We start from the raw sequence: 13,782 nt of genomic DNA, 5'->3' as shown, positions 1-13,782 counted from the left end.
CAGCTTTTCCTAGGCCAGCTGGTTCAGTGAGGAGCTAATCATTTTCACAAGGTCAGGGCTGATGGCTGCTCTTCCAGTCTCAGAGGTGAGTCTGTGCTAAACCACCTGCCACCAGGTGTCTAACAGTCAGCTGAGAATGCACAATGCCAATCCCTTGTGTCATAATGTCCCATATTGTCATAACAATATGTCTAACAGTCAGCTGAGAATGCACAATGCCAATCCGTTTCCACAGACGTGAGGTTTTGAAGCAGATGGCAGGGATGAGAAGGGAAGAGCCTGTGACTCTGGAGCAGGGGGGCGGGACTGGCTTACTGTGAGGTGGGACTTGTGCGTCTGCCCCCACCGTCTTCCCCCCAAGCTCAACCCCGAGGCAGTCACTTGCAGGACAAGGCTAGGCATGTCGCCTGCACCAAGGGACCAGAGAAAGTCCTTTCAACAGGCAAGTTCCCAAAGACTTATTTCAATGTTGCTGCTTCCTTGAATTTCTAATAGAAATCTCAGTCTGTAGAGTGGCTGGAATCTCTATTTTTTTTTCAAATCGTACTAATCAAGTATCGAATTGATTCTGTGCCCCCATCCTAGAAGAAGTAAGCAGATATTCCACATCATTCACCTTAGGTTCAGCATGTATGTAACATAGCAATCTACTCTAGGGGCCTAGGACGTTAGCCTGACTCTCCCCCTCCCTCTCCCTCTCTCTGCATGAACACACACACACACACACACACACACACACACGTAAATGATGCCAGGGAATTCGGTGTGCTCGTCTGCTTGCAGGAGCTATAGATCATGCAGGGAAGCTTCTGCAACCCAGGCCAGTCCCTGCTGGCCCGCTACAACCCCACGTGGCCTGCCTGCACAGACTGTCTAAGCAATAGGGAAAGGGGCCGCCTTGGGCTCGGGGTGTGACTCCGGGGCCCCGGAACCCAGCCCACGTCGGCCCCTGCGTGGAGCCTGCTTCTCTGTCTCTGCCTCAATCATGAATAAACGAGATCCTCAAAAGCTTATAAACAGTAGGAAATGTGCTGCCTGCGTGGCTGGGAATGCGGAAGGCGGCTCATCGGTCGGACCGGCAGCTTCGGCTTCGGCTCCGTCGCCGCGGCCCGCAGCCCCCGGCCCGAGCGCCCGCCGCGTCCTCGGAGCCGCCGTCGTGGCCGGAGCCCGCCGCGTCCTCGGAGGCGCCGTCGCGGTGGCGCGGGGGGCTGCGGCCGTCGCCGGCTTCGGGCTCGCGGGGCGCGGCGGGCAGAGGCGGGGCGGCCGGCGTCGCCTCCAGCGGCTCCGCCTTAAGGGAGGAGCGTGCCCGGGAGGTCTTCGCCCGCTTCCTGCCCCGGTGCCCTGGTCCCGGCGGCTCCGCCCCGTCCCGTCCCGTCGCCTCCCCCGGCCGAGCGCTGGGCCGGGCGGCTGTCGGCCGAGGCCGGCCGGGTCGGGCCCTGGTCCCGGGCTTGGGCGGCTCTCCCGGGGCCCGTGAGCTCCGGGACGGGGGTGCGCGCGGGGAGGCGCCGAGAGGCCGGGGCGGCCCAGGCCCGGGGCGGGGGGGGGGGGGGGCGGGGTCCCGCGGGCGTGGGGGGGGGCGACGCCGCGCCGGGCCCCCTCCAGGAAGCCCCCGCCCTCCCCGAGCAGCGCGCGGCGCTGGGCCCGCTCCGGGCGGCGACTGAGGGGCCGAGGGGCCACGTGAGCCCGGCGCTGCCCGGACGGCCTCACGCCACCGGGCGGTTTGCGGGGAGCCCCGCGGCGTCCTCCCGGCGCCTGCAGCCGCCCGGTCTCGGGGCCCTCGGGGGCCTGTAGACGCGGCGCGCCCCCGCCTCCCCTCCCCCCTCCCCCTCCCCCTCCCCCTCCCCCTCCCCCTCCCCCTCCCCGGGCGGAGCAGCGGGGCGCCCAGGCGGGGCCACCCGCGCGGTCAGTACGAGGCCGCGCCCCGCCCCGCCCCGCCCCGCCCCGGGTGGTCCCCGGGTGGTCCCCGGGCGGTCCCCGGGCGGTCCCCGGATGGTCGGTCCCCGGGCGGTCCCCGAGCGCTGGACGCGCGGCCGCTGCGAGCGGAGACGGGCCGGGCCCCGGGCTCACGGGGAGGGAAGGAAAGAAGAGGAGATGCCCCGATATGTTCGCACCGATTATATGTGGAAATTGTAATACTTTGGAGACACTGGGCGAAATGAAATATGTCGTTAAAACGAGCATCACTCGTCTCATGCCGCTCACGTCAAAGAAACCTGGAGCCGCGTGTTCGTGCCCACCCGTGCTCGCGCGGGCCAGGCTGGCGGGGCGGAGGCCGGGTGCGGGGAGGCCGGGTGCGGGGAGGCCCGGTGCGCGGAGGCCGGATGCGGGGAGGCCCGGTGCGGGGAAGCCCGGTGCGCGGAGGCCCGGTGCGCGGAGGCCCGGTGCGCGGAGGCCCGGTGCGCGGAGGCCCGGTGCGCGGAGGCCCGGTGCGCGGGGGGGGGGGGCCCGGGGCCGGGGCAAGCCCGAGCCGTGTTTGAGCCCCTCCCACAGGTTCCTGGCTGCGAGTAAGAGGGCGCCTTAGCAGGAGCTCGCTGCAAGCCTGATGATGTGGACAAGGACTGGCCCTTAAGGAAAAGTCCAGCTTCGGTCAAGAGCCGGTGTCATTTCTCTGGGCACTGCTGAAAAGCAGCCAGATCACTTGGATGCTCATGTCACCACAACCATTTCTGATCTCACTTCTCTACAGATCACTTTCCTCATATATGAAGCCTCACGCCGGATGAACCCGTCCCACATTGCAGCGCTAAAAACTTCTCTGAGTCAGATGAAACTCAACACCCAGCATATTAAATGCGTTCCATGGTTGCCCAGAGTTTCTGTGTGAATCAGAACAGGTGACGAATGTCAAACAGACATTACAGGGAGAAAAAAATCTTACACAGGCATTATCATTTTTTTCCCCCAGGACAGAAGTGTTCGACCATTTAGCATTTCGACACTGGAAAGATGAACTTTCATGAAATACTGCTGCCTGGGTGATCGGTCTCTTTAGAGGCAGACCCAGCTGACCTTTCTGTTTACATCACATATCACTACCTGGCATGTGTCAGACAGATAAGTATGTTGTGCGTCACCTCCTTTTTCAGAGCAACACGATAGGAATCTTCCAGCTTCTTCCTCTTTCACAAGGCAGAAAAGTTCATTACTTTTCAATACTTTTTATGTGACTTGCTGAAGACAGATGAATAATATAAGCTGTTAAAACAGAGGTTTCCTAAAAGATTTGGCCAAAGCCAGGGTAAAGAATCAGAGCAAAGAGAAATGGAAGCAATGATGTGAAGTAATAAATGAAACGGTGACTTTTAATTCTAATTTCTGGAGCATCATTGTGGGCATCCCTTGGACTCTCAAAGTGGCGGGAGCTGCTGGGGTCAATATCCAAAGTTCTGCTTCCAGAATAAGCCTCTGGCCTTCTTGTGACATATGACGATGCCTCTTTACTATCTCAGCTCTTGATCTCCATGACAGAGTGTCCACATTTGATCCCAAGGCACTTCTTCCCTTTACCTCTCCCCTCCTACCTTCCCAATGTTAAGAAACCAAGCTTTTTCCACCTGCCAATCAGTTGGTAAATCCTTTCATCCTATAATCAACAATGGTAATAAAAATGTGCTTCACCTTAAGAAAGGTAGGATAGGCATTAGACAATGAATTGGGTTTCATTCTAGAACACACACAACAGAACTGTGTGCATCTTTCAGCAGTAGTTTCAAGGGGTGATTTTAAAACCACCCATACCGGGATCCCTGGGGGGTGCAGTGGTTTGGCGCCTGCCTTTGGCCCAGGGCGCGATCCTGGAGACCCGGAATCGAATCCCACGTCGGGCTCCCGGTGCATGGAGCCTGCTTCTCCCTCTGCCTATGTCTCTCTCTCTCTCTCTCTCTCTCTCTCTGTGACTATCATAAATAAATAAAAATTAAAAAAAATATTAAAAAAATAAAAAATAAAACCACCCATACCTCAAAAGTTCACAGTCCCCAAATGCTACAATTCTAAAGGGGGGGATCCCTGGGTGGCGCAGCGGTTTGGCGCCTGCCTTTGGCCTAGGGCGTGATCCTGGAGACCCGGGATCGAATCCCACGTCGGGCTCCCGGTGCATGGAGCCTGCTTCTCCCTCTGCCTGTGTCTCTGCCTCTCTCTCTCTCTCTCTCTCTCTCTCTCTGTGACTATCATAAATAAATAAAAAAAAAAAAATTCTAAAGGGGGCATCCCTCATTGATCAGACAAGTTCCAATACATCTGAGAGAGGTCAGTCCAGCTATTAATGTACTTGTAACTGTTCCCTAGTGCTACATTCCTTTTTTGCCTGAACTCTATATCATCCCGTTTAAAACAAGAGCAAAGCTCATTTTGTCCTTTGTTTGAGGTTTTCTGGGTATTTTTTCCGACCTACTGAAGTGATAGCTTACCTCCTTTTGTATCTACCTTTCAACCCCGGTTCAACTCCCCAAAACGCATATCACAAGCTTGCTCACAAACACAAAGTGCTAAGGGGGCTTAATACAAACAGGATAAGATGACTAGCATGTAAAATATGATCTTGATCTTATTTAGAGCCTATTTCGTTCATCTAATTGATTTCATCTTTCATCTAGTTTCTATTCTGACCAAGACCCTGCAGTAGAAACTATGAGAGATACAAGGGTCAATGAAGAAGAATTGCTGCCTTCAAGATGCAATGAGTGCAGAAAAAGAGAACTGAACACACACACACACACACACACACACACACACACACACACAATATCTTATGGGAACAACCCAGTGTGCGGGTGCCCATTGTGGACACAAAGCAACAGTGCTTTAGAATCACACTCCACAATTTCAATTTTTAATGCCGAACCTCTATCTATTGCTGATTAAAACCCTTTTGAAAGTGCAAGAAATGCTTGGATTATTTGAGATAAAGTTCAAGCGCACTAGCCTGTCCTACACAAGCTGTCTCTGTTTCATTTTGTGGCCTACACTTTGTGCCTGCAGGGCGGGGTGCGTCTAGAAGCTACAGGTGTTGCAGAGGGCCAGCTGTGAAGGCCAGGTGGGTGGCAGGGAGGGGCAGGAAGGAGAGGTTGAGAGGGCTGGGGCAGGAGCCAGCAGCAGTACCGGGTAGGGAGGGGAATGGTGGGAAAGCAGAGTGGGTAAGACGGAAGCTTTGGGGTTGGTCAGAGACACAGTCAGGGCCGGTAAGAAGGAGACAGAAAGGATGTGGAGGGTGGTTGCTCGCCAGCCGTGGTGTGAGGCCAACTATGTAACACGAACACTTCGCAGCTTTTTGTTCAAACTGCTTCTAGCTGCCTTCCTATCAGCCCAGTGTGCGAGAGAAAGCATACAATTCCCCAGCCTGTGTATCACCAAAGTTCAGATTGCTACAGTGCCTGAAACTTCTAACAAGTCAACACATCTCTCCCCTTCTAAAGACACTCCAATCTGTGGTACTATGTCCTAAGTCACATTTGATGTGACTCACATTTGTATGAGGTTTTGGTTTTACATTTAGGCAAAGAGTTCCTTGGTTTTCAAAAAATTTCATTTGTTATCACGCACCAAATAGTTTATTTTAGGATCCTGGGATCTTTCAAATAAAATGCCCAGAGAACTGATAGGCAGTTAACAGGAATGGCTGCCTTTGGTTCTTGTCATTGTTAACGTGAATATTATCAGTTTACCACTGTTGGTAACAATACAGGCATCCTTAAAAGCAATGAGGAGAGGAGGAGGTCTTTTACTCTGCAGGTTTTTAAAAGGAAGAACCAGGATATTTGAAATATAGGGTCATCCCGCTGCCTCAAAATATAAAGTAGTGCTTTTGGTCACGATAGTAATTTCATACAATGAATAAAAAATTAAAAACCACCAATACGTCTGAAAATACAATTTACCAAATTTTACTCACTGGTAATTATAGACTACACTAGTTACTATGACAAATGTTAATGGAATATGGGAGGCTGAATGCCGATTTCCCATTGGCTGGTGAAGGTCTTTAACTGCTAGGGAAGACCAGCACAGTAAACAGGAAGTCATCTCCATGGCAACTGGCCATTCAACTTAACTTTTTAACACACGAAGAGGTAATTACCTTATTTTTTATTTCCATTTTTATAATTTTCACAGTTTATAATAGCAGTGAGGACCTTCGGGTCAGGCATTTCCTGGCTGTTAATAACAGGCTGATTTAAGGCCACCAATGCTTAAACGTTGTGCCAATTTTTTTTTTTTTAAATGAAAAGAGAGCTGTAATTTTTTTTCCTTCCTGAAGTCTGTAGCATAAATAAATGACAGAATTTTATGTTCACACACATGGTGTTTTGATTTCCTGCTGACGATAACATCAGGGAGGGGACTGATCATCGCGCTGGGGGTGGGGGTGAGGGGTGAGGGGTGGGGGAGGCGGGTGGCGGAGGCGGGACATGGGAGGGAAAAGCCACTGGTGGATTCCTCTGGATGGCAGGTTGGAGGATGAAACCAAGGGAAGACAGGACTGAAGGCCACGCAGGGCAGGACTCAGAACCTGAGGATGCAGGAGCCTCGGAGACCAGGGAACGTTCTGTTGGAGGCAATCAACAATCCCTGGGAACTCACCACAGGAGCCAGAGTCCAAGGCAGCTTCCCTGGCCTTTGCCCACCCGGGAAAATTTGTCTTCCCTACTAGGAGGTAACCTTAGTGATCTATGCATTAAAGAATCTCAGGGCAGCCTGCAGTCATGGGTCGTCTTGGGAACAGGAGAGGAAGGTTGGGTAGTCATTACCTTAAGTACCAGAATAGCCTCCCTAGGAAGCTAGAACACAGCAGCCGCTGTCTGCGGGAGAGGCAAGGCCCGGACCTCAGCAGCGGGCAGACAATTGTTAAGGGAGCTCTGGTCTCTCCCTCAGCTTCTGTCTCTGAAGGGAAGAAGGAAAAGACACAAGAACTGGGGGATGGGTGGGGGTGGGGGGGCGGCAACCGTCCTCAGCTCTTCCTGCACGTGGCACATGTTGTTAACTCCTGATGTGGATGTATCAAAAGGGAAACACGGAAGACAGCAGAAAAATCTGACAGCCACACACCCTGCAGCCAGGGCCCTGGGAGGCCACCCCACTGCCACCAGGTGCCAGAGAATCGACGAGAAGAGGGGGCGCTCCGGGCGCCAGAGGGGATGAGGCTGGCTGCCAGCTCTCCTCCCAGACCAGAGCTCGGAGCCGAAAAGGCTCTCAAAACAGACAGATGTTACCCTCTGGAGGAGAGGGAAGCCTGGTGCCAGAGAAGAGGGAAGAATCCCACTGAAAATGGACATGCACACGGCCCAAAGGAGAAACCCAAGAGTCCCGGAGATGCCCCCGCCCCCCGCGCAGGCTCCACCTCCTTGATGGATACCCATACTCTGGTGAATACACAGTTGGAGATAGAATGATTTTCAAGTTTTAATTAAAAAAAAAACAACAGAAATTAATTTTATGTGTTTCCTTAAGCTATGTGAGTAGCCCACAGAAGCCGTCGCTGTTGAAGGGTTAGCTGCCCCCCCCCCCCCTCCAGGACACCTCAGGACCCGGGGCTGGGCCTGCACTCGGTCTGGAGAGGGATCTGCCTGAACTCCTCTTGCAGGGATTCTGTGATCACCCTCAGCGGCCGAACTGGCGCGCAAGAACCTTAAGATGACGGGCTATTAACATTAGTTCTTTTCCTCTCCAGTGTCTCAATCCTGACTGTATTACCTTAAAGTCTGAGATCCTGGGATCTGCTCCTTGGCCTGGAATCCAGGATCAGGCCATCCGGATTTTCCAGTGTCATTGTCTTTAAGATAGTTTTACCCACAGAAGCCAGAATTCCTCTTCCCAGATTAGGGATTCTCAGATCTATTATTTTTTTCTTCTATTCCCTCAATAGTCATGGTCAGCTTGTGAAAAGTTTTCAACAATGCACTACATGTAGGCATGTCAATTGTCCCTCTAAACTTTCCTTCTCCAAAATACCAGTAGAGAACATCATTGGATTTGATTGTGCCTTAATATTTTTAGCATCCTCCAGAGGGGTTTTATACTGTTATGTATTGTCATCTATATCCTGCCTAAATTACCATAAATGTTAATAAAAATAATTCTTAATAAAGTTGGATACAATTGAGGGGAAATGGCAGTGCCTGCCAGGTCTTCTGTGTGCCAAGACTAGCACTGAGCTAGTAAAACAGGTATGTCCTTCAGCCCACACAAGCCTGGGTGTAGCAAAGTAAGCATTGTGCTTTGCTCTCCAGCTGACTTGCAAAATAGCCTTTCCGGTGGAGCCCTTTTGCTGACCAGGTTGAGAGAGGAATCCTGACCACGTCTCACCAACCTTCCTGTTCTCAAGGGTGTCCTTCAGTTGTCAAATGCTGCTCCCCATGGGAAGTGGGGTCACAGCCACACCCCTTTTGACTAATGCTGACAGAGAATGCTTCCTCTGTCATGGGAGAGGCAAACTCATTGCTGCAAGGGGTGGGGTTGGAGGTGAGGAGCTTTGTTGATGGTCAGCAGAGTCGATTTGCTTTGACTATAGATTGTAAGCTCTGAGGGATAGATGCCACAGCTGTATTGTTTTCAGATGTCATCTCAATGTCGGTAATGTAGTAGGTGCCCAGTATTTTTGAATGACTGGAATCCATATCAGCTGCAGCCTACACTAGTTCCAGGAAATCCACTGGCTTCTCTCAAGAGATGCTTGCAGCTTCCAATTCATGCTACTCCAGCCAGCTCTCTTGGTCTTTCTCAGAGCTTTCCTTCCCCAACAACCAACCAGGGTGATTATATATGCTTTTTCTCTATAGATAGATAGATGGATAGATCGAGAGATAGCTCAAGAGAGAGACAGAGATAGAGATAGTCCTCCTCTCTTGCACCGTCTTTTGTGACATGATATTTTCCCTAAAACTTTTGCTAAGCCACCGCTAGCATTTCAGAATCCCTCCTCTACATAATGGGTGAATTTGCCTTCTTTTCAAATCTTAACTAGGATATTCGAATATGCCTTTGCCTTTGTCACATGTGTCACATGTTTTACCATGAAATGCCACTGAGATTGGAGTAACAGTGAGACAGATTAAACTTCACAGCCCTTCTTACTATACTATCACTCCCGGAACAGACTCCCCTGTTCCTCTCTCTTGTGTCCCATATGCCTTCAACAGCCCTGGGACATCACTAGAGTAAGTGACAAGCTCAAAATTGTTTCTGTGGTTTGAGGCCAATGGGTATAGACAGATTTGCTTCCTGCAAAGCTTGGAGCCTCATTTTCCATTCTCTGACACCAGATCATCTCAGTTTCCCAAGAAGGAAACACCAAATGCTGCCTGAAGGAGTCTGATGCAGATGAGGAAGTCTTGGTGCAGGGGGTCAGATCTAGATTGAATATTTGAGGAGGGGTGGAATCTCGATGGGGTATGACCAGGGTGGGCATTACAGGAGGTAATAGAGTGTACAGGATAGTAGGGCTAATAACTAGTGTCATTCCAGAAGATTCTGAGAAATTGCTACAAGGGAGTCAGAATCCCAAAGTCTAGTGTGAGAACCAGGTCAGAAGGCAGAGAAGGTAATCAGGTTTCAAAAAGAAGTTGGGTCAACAAGGAGAGATCCAGAGGGATTTTCCTGAGTAGTTTGCTTGTTGACTCAGTTGCTTTAATTGGCTTGGCTCCACAGGACTACTCCCCTTTCAGAGCAGCTTGAAAGCTCTGCTGAATCTTATGGGGAATACAATACAGCAAAAACATCATGGTGACCCTGGGCAGTATATGTCTTTAGAAGGGAAGTGGAGGAAATTAACCTGTCAGGGGAAAAGTTTCACACCAAGACATATGGTTGGGTGTGGCCTGGAGGGCCTGGGGAATCATGAGAGGCCACAGAAACCATTGCAAAACTGATGCAGATTTTGCAATTCATGTGACACATATGTAATCAATTTCTACAGTGAGTCAAGCACTGAATAAAGAAAGACTCTGCAGGGGTCATTAAGGAAGCAGAAGTGAGCAGTAGCCTACAAGAAGGGGTGGGTGGTGGGATCCCTGGGTGGCTCAGTGGTTTAGCGCCTGCCTTTGGTCCTGGGATCGAGTCCCACATCAGGCTCTCTGCATGGAGCCTGCTTCTTCCTCTGCCTGTGTCTCTGCCTCTCTCTCTCTCTCTCTCTCTCTCTCTGTCTCTCATGAATAAATAAAAAAATAAATAAAAAAGAAGGGGTGGGTGGGAGGTTGGGGGACAACAAGTAGAGTTGAAGAGATATTACACTTAAACATCCTTTAGGTCCACTCAAACCAAAACAGTTGAGGCACAGCAAGGATCAGGGTGCCCACATTTGCTTCATTTCCCTATTTTGTTTAACTAATGTCCTTCAGATTGGAGCAAAACAAGAGTCCCTATGGTTTTCATCAAACCCTAAGTATGTCAACTTTATCCATTCATTTTTTTCCTTCATTTGACAAATATTTATTGAATCCTCACTAATCTCTAGGTACTGTGTCAACTACTAAGGAAATATTGATCCTCAAGGCAAGCTCTGTCTCTGCAACCATGGAGTGCATACTCAGGAAGAGGGGTTGGCAAATGTTCTTGCAAAGGGACAGATACTAGATATTTGGTACTATTCAACTCTGCCATTGTAGTGTGAAAGTGATCACCTACTGTGCATAGATGAATGAGCGTAGCTATGTTTCAATGAAACTTTATTTACAAAGGCAGGTGCAAGACCAGATTTGGCTTGTGGGTCATAGCTTGCTGAGCCCTGGTCTAGAAGGGAATTCCATAAGCATTACAATTGTAATGAGCATGCTAATTGTTTTGAAAGGGGAAGAGTGACAAGAGAACCCAGAGTAACAGATTGTAAATTGTCAAGTGATCCAGAGCTGAGTGTGTGGTGTTCAAATGGAAACCCAAAGTGTCAATAGTGAATTCGCCGGGTTGGACAGGTATTGGGAAGTTGGAGGAGCAGAGACTATTTCAAGAGAGGGACAAAAGCAGACTAGTGCTCAGGCATGAGCGGGGGCATGGGAGATCTTCGGTGTGGCTGGAAGGAAGGAATGAAAGGTGGCAAGTAGTGTGAGATGGGACTATGGGTATGCATAAGGGGCCTGGTGAAGTATGCTGGGAAGTTTGGACTTTGCATAATCTAAAACAATGGGAAACTCCTACCAGGTTTTTAACACGGAAGCAGCATGATTACATCTGTGTATTTGAAAGTTCAGCTCCCATGGGGCACCAGGGTGGCTCAGGTCATGATCCCAGGGTCGTAGGATAGAGTCTGCATCAGGCTTCCCACAGGGAGCCTGCTTCTCCCTCTGCCTATGTCTCCACCTCTCTCTGTGTGTCTCTCATGAATAGTAAATAAAATCTTTAGAAGAAAAAAGGAAAAGAAAAAGAAAGCTCAGCTCCCTCCACTGGGGGATGGAGTCCAGGAGCAAGTTGGCAAACTAGGTGCTGCCTAGAGTGCTGGGGCCCAGGCCACACAAGAGATAATGGTAGTCTGAAGATCGAGGCAGTGGAGATGATGGGGACGAATGGATGGACTTTTACATCTAGTTAGGAGGTGGTCTTGGAGTAAGCAACAAGCTCAAAAACTGCTTCTGTGGTTTGAGGAGATGGTGCTACCTACCTTGGAGCCTCATTTTACTACTTTCTGTTTTCCAGGAAAAGGATGAGAGAAAGGACACAATTAAGGAGGGCAGGAAGTAACTGGGAGGGCATGAGAGAAACAGGGTGAAAAGGCATCCCCTTCCTTTCCAGTACACAAGAATGTGTACCAGAATAGACTTCTGGATGGTTCTGCGGGCTGTGTGAAATAGAGGCTCTTGTTCATACCTAGTTAAACCCGTGCTGGTATTGATGAATGAATTCCCTGTGTCTAGAACTTCTGAACATTTGACGTGCTTCCTCTGATTGTGGCAGAATGGCGTGTACCCATTGGTTGCTCACAAATATTAACTGACCCGATTTGGCATCTTGGAATGAGTAACGGTAGAATCTTCTTTCTAAGCACTTTTAAGGATGGCTCCAGAGAGAGGACAATCAGCTGTCGTCTCAAAATATTTTAAAGATCTTTGAAAGGGATAGCTGATTTCAAAAATTCTGGAAATATTAGTGCTAGGAGAAGCTAAATGCTAAACCATTACTTTCACTAAGCATTCAGTTGGGTTTTTGTCATAGTAATCAATCAGGCAAGATTCACTGGCAGAAAAAAAAGAAGAAGAAGAAGAAGAGGAAGAAGCCACAACAAATCTTTTTGCCTGTGACAAAAAATTACTTGGATGCCCATTTTATTTGGAGGAAGCAACAGGTACTGTCGGTAACAAAGTGGATGTGTATTTAAAGCAGGTGACAAAAAGGCTCACGTTGAAAATCTCTCGTACTCCTAATATCCAGTGCAGATCCAGACAAAAAAGTAAAAGAAAAGCCAGTGAGTGTCTCCCTCAAAAGAAAAGAATCCAGTCTTAAGGGCGAGAGCTAAGATGAGTCATGCCAGTCTGTGTCTTCATACGGCAGCTCCTTTTGTGTCACCACCAGCCCCATACCCCTAAGTGGACCGGAAAGAGTCAGCAACATCCACTGAGCCCGGGATGTACCGAGAATCTCGAGGCCCAGGGTCACGACCACTGCCTGCCTGGACATTGGCATCACTGTCTACACAGGCAAAGAGAAGTGGCCAGAAACCACCTGCTTCATGGTGGCTCCATCCAAACCTGTTATCAAGGAATGAATCTTGTCTTACCCCACCTCACCCTTGGTACACATGCTCACTGAGCTGGTTGATTTTATTAAGTACTCAGCGTAAATAACTGCCTAATTGCCAACTTTTCCTTCATAAAACAACTCAAGTGATGCCATCTCTATGCAGCTGGGTGTGAACAACACGGGGGATTGCTGAGCCTTTGTAAGAGTCTGGGGTTGTGGACTTGCTTCACTTAACCCAAACAGGTGTTGAGAAACGCACTGTTTAGTTTGCGGTCTTCTCCCCGCACCATGGCTCTTGAAAGAGGCTCACACACAAACCCACTCGTGACTTTCGGTTTGGGTTCCGTGCTACGTGGAACAGCGGAACTGCTTTGCAAACTGGAAGCTTTTCTGACCCAAGCTTAATACTGATTTCAGGCGGATTCCTTGCAATGACTTGCAGCTGTGACTGTCATTCTGCCACGGGGAAAGTGTCAGCAAGACCAAGAATAGTAGCAGTCTGTCATCTCCCTGTTTTTGACGTTCTCATCTAAAATGTTAATTAAGAAGTTGCTATGCACAGAATGAAAATAAAAGTCAAGAAAAGTGGCAAAGGCAAAAAGTGCAATTGTGGTAGGATTAAAATATGAGATTTGTTTTCTTGCCTCGCACATGAGCTGTGTTCTGCTCATTCTGGCTATAAACACAGTGTATCTAGCAAACAAATAAAGAGTGGTGCCCACCCAAGGAGACAAAAATTCGGTAGATGCAGGCTTTCCAGTTCTGTTTAAAATCTATTAACGAAACTGCTTCAGTAGATTCTGGTTTGATTAATCCATTAGGAACTGAAACTCTGCTTCCATGTCACACGTTTGTTTGAGTTCTCTCTGTCTTAGATTTCATGGCAGAAAGGCCAGCTCAGCAGTACTTTCATGAGTAGGTACCTCCGGTGAATCCATAAGATCTTAATTCCTTTTAATTAACTTTTTGAATGAAAATGTGATCAGAAGATTCCAGCTGTGAATTAGTATGTTTGGACACATATACGTGCTTTTAGGATAATGTGAAGAATTTGAAATCTGAAAACTATTATTCCTAAGGTTCGTTGAATGAAAATTCATGTTTACTTAAGGGTTTACATGG

General features: G+C 49.3%; 1 long non-coding RNA gene across 1 annotated transcript; it reads left to right on the top strand.

Moving 5' to 3' along the window:
* Positions 1-237: 237 nt before the first annotated feature.
* On the top strand, positions 238-4,925 carry LOC140616393 (uncharacterized). The gene is made up of 3 exons (XR_012016888.1): positions 238-442; positions 2,906-3,058; positions 4,596-4,925. It is a non-coding gene; the product is annotated as an uncharacterized lncRNA (long non-coding RNA).
* The last annotated feature ends 8,857 nt before the right edge of the window (positions 4,926-13,782 follow it).

This window comes from Canis lupus, chromosome 24, assembly GCF_048164855.1.
Source record: "Canis lupus baileyi chromosome 24, mCanLup2.hap1, whole genome shotgun sequence".
NCBI lineage: Eukaryota > Metazoa > Chordata > Mammalia > Carnivora > Canidae > Canis > Canis lupus.
The sequence above is the reverse complement of the archived record's forward strand: the minus strand, read 5'-3'. Positions and strand labels throughout refer to the sequence as shown.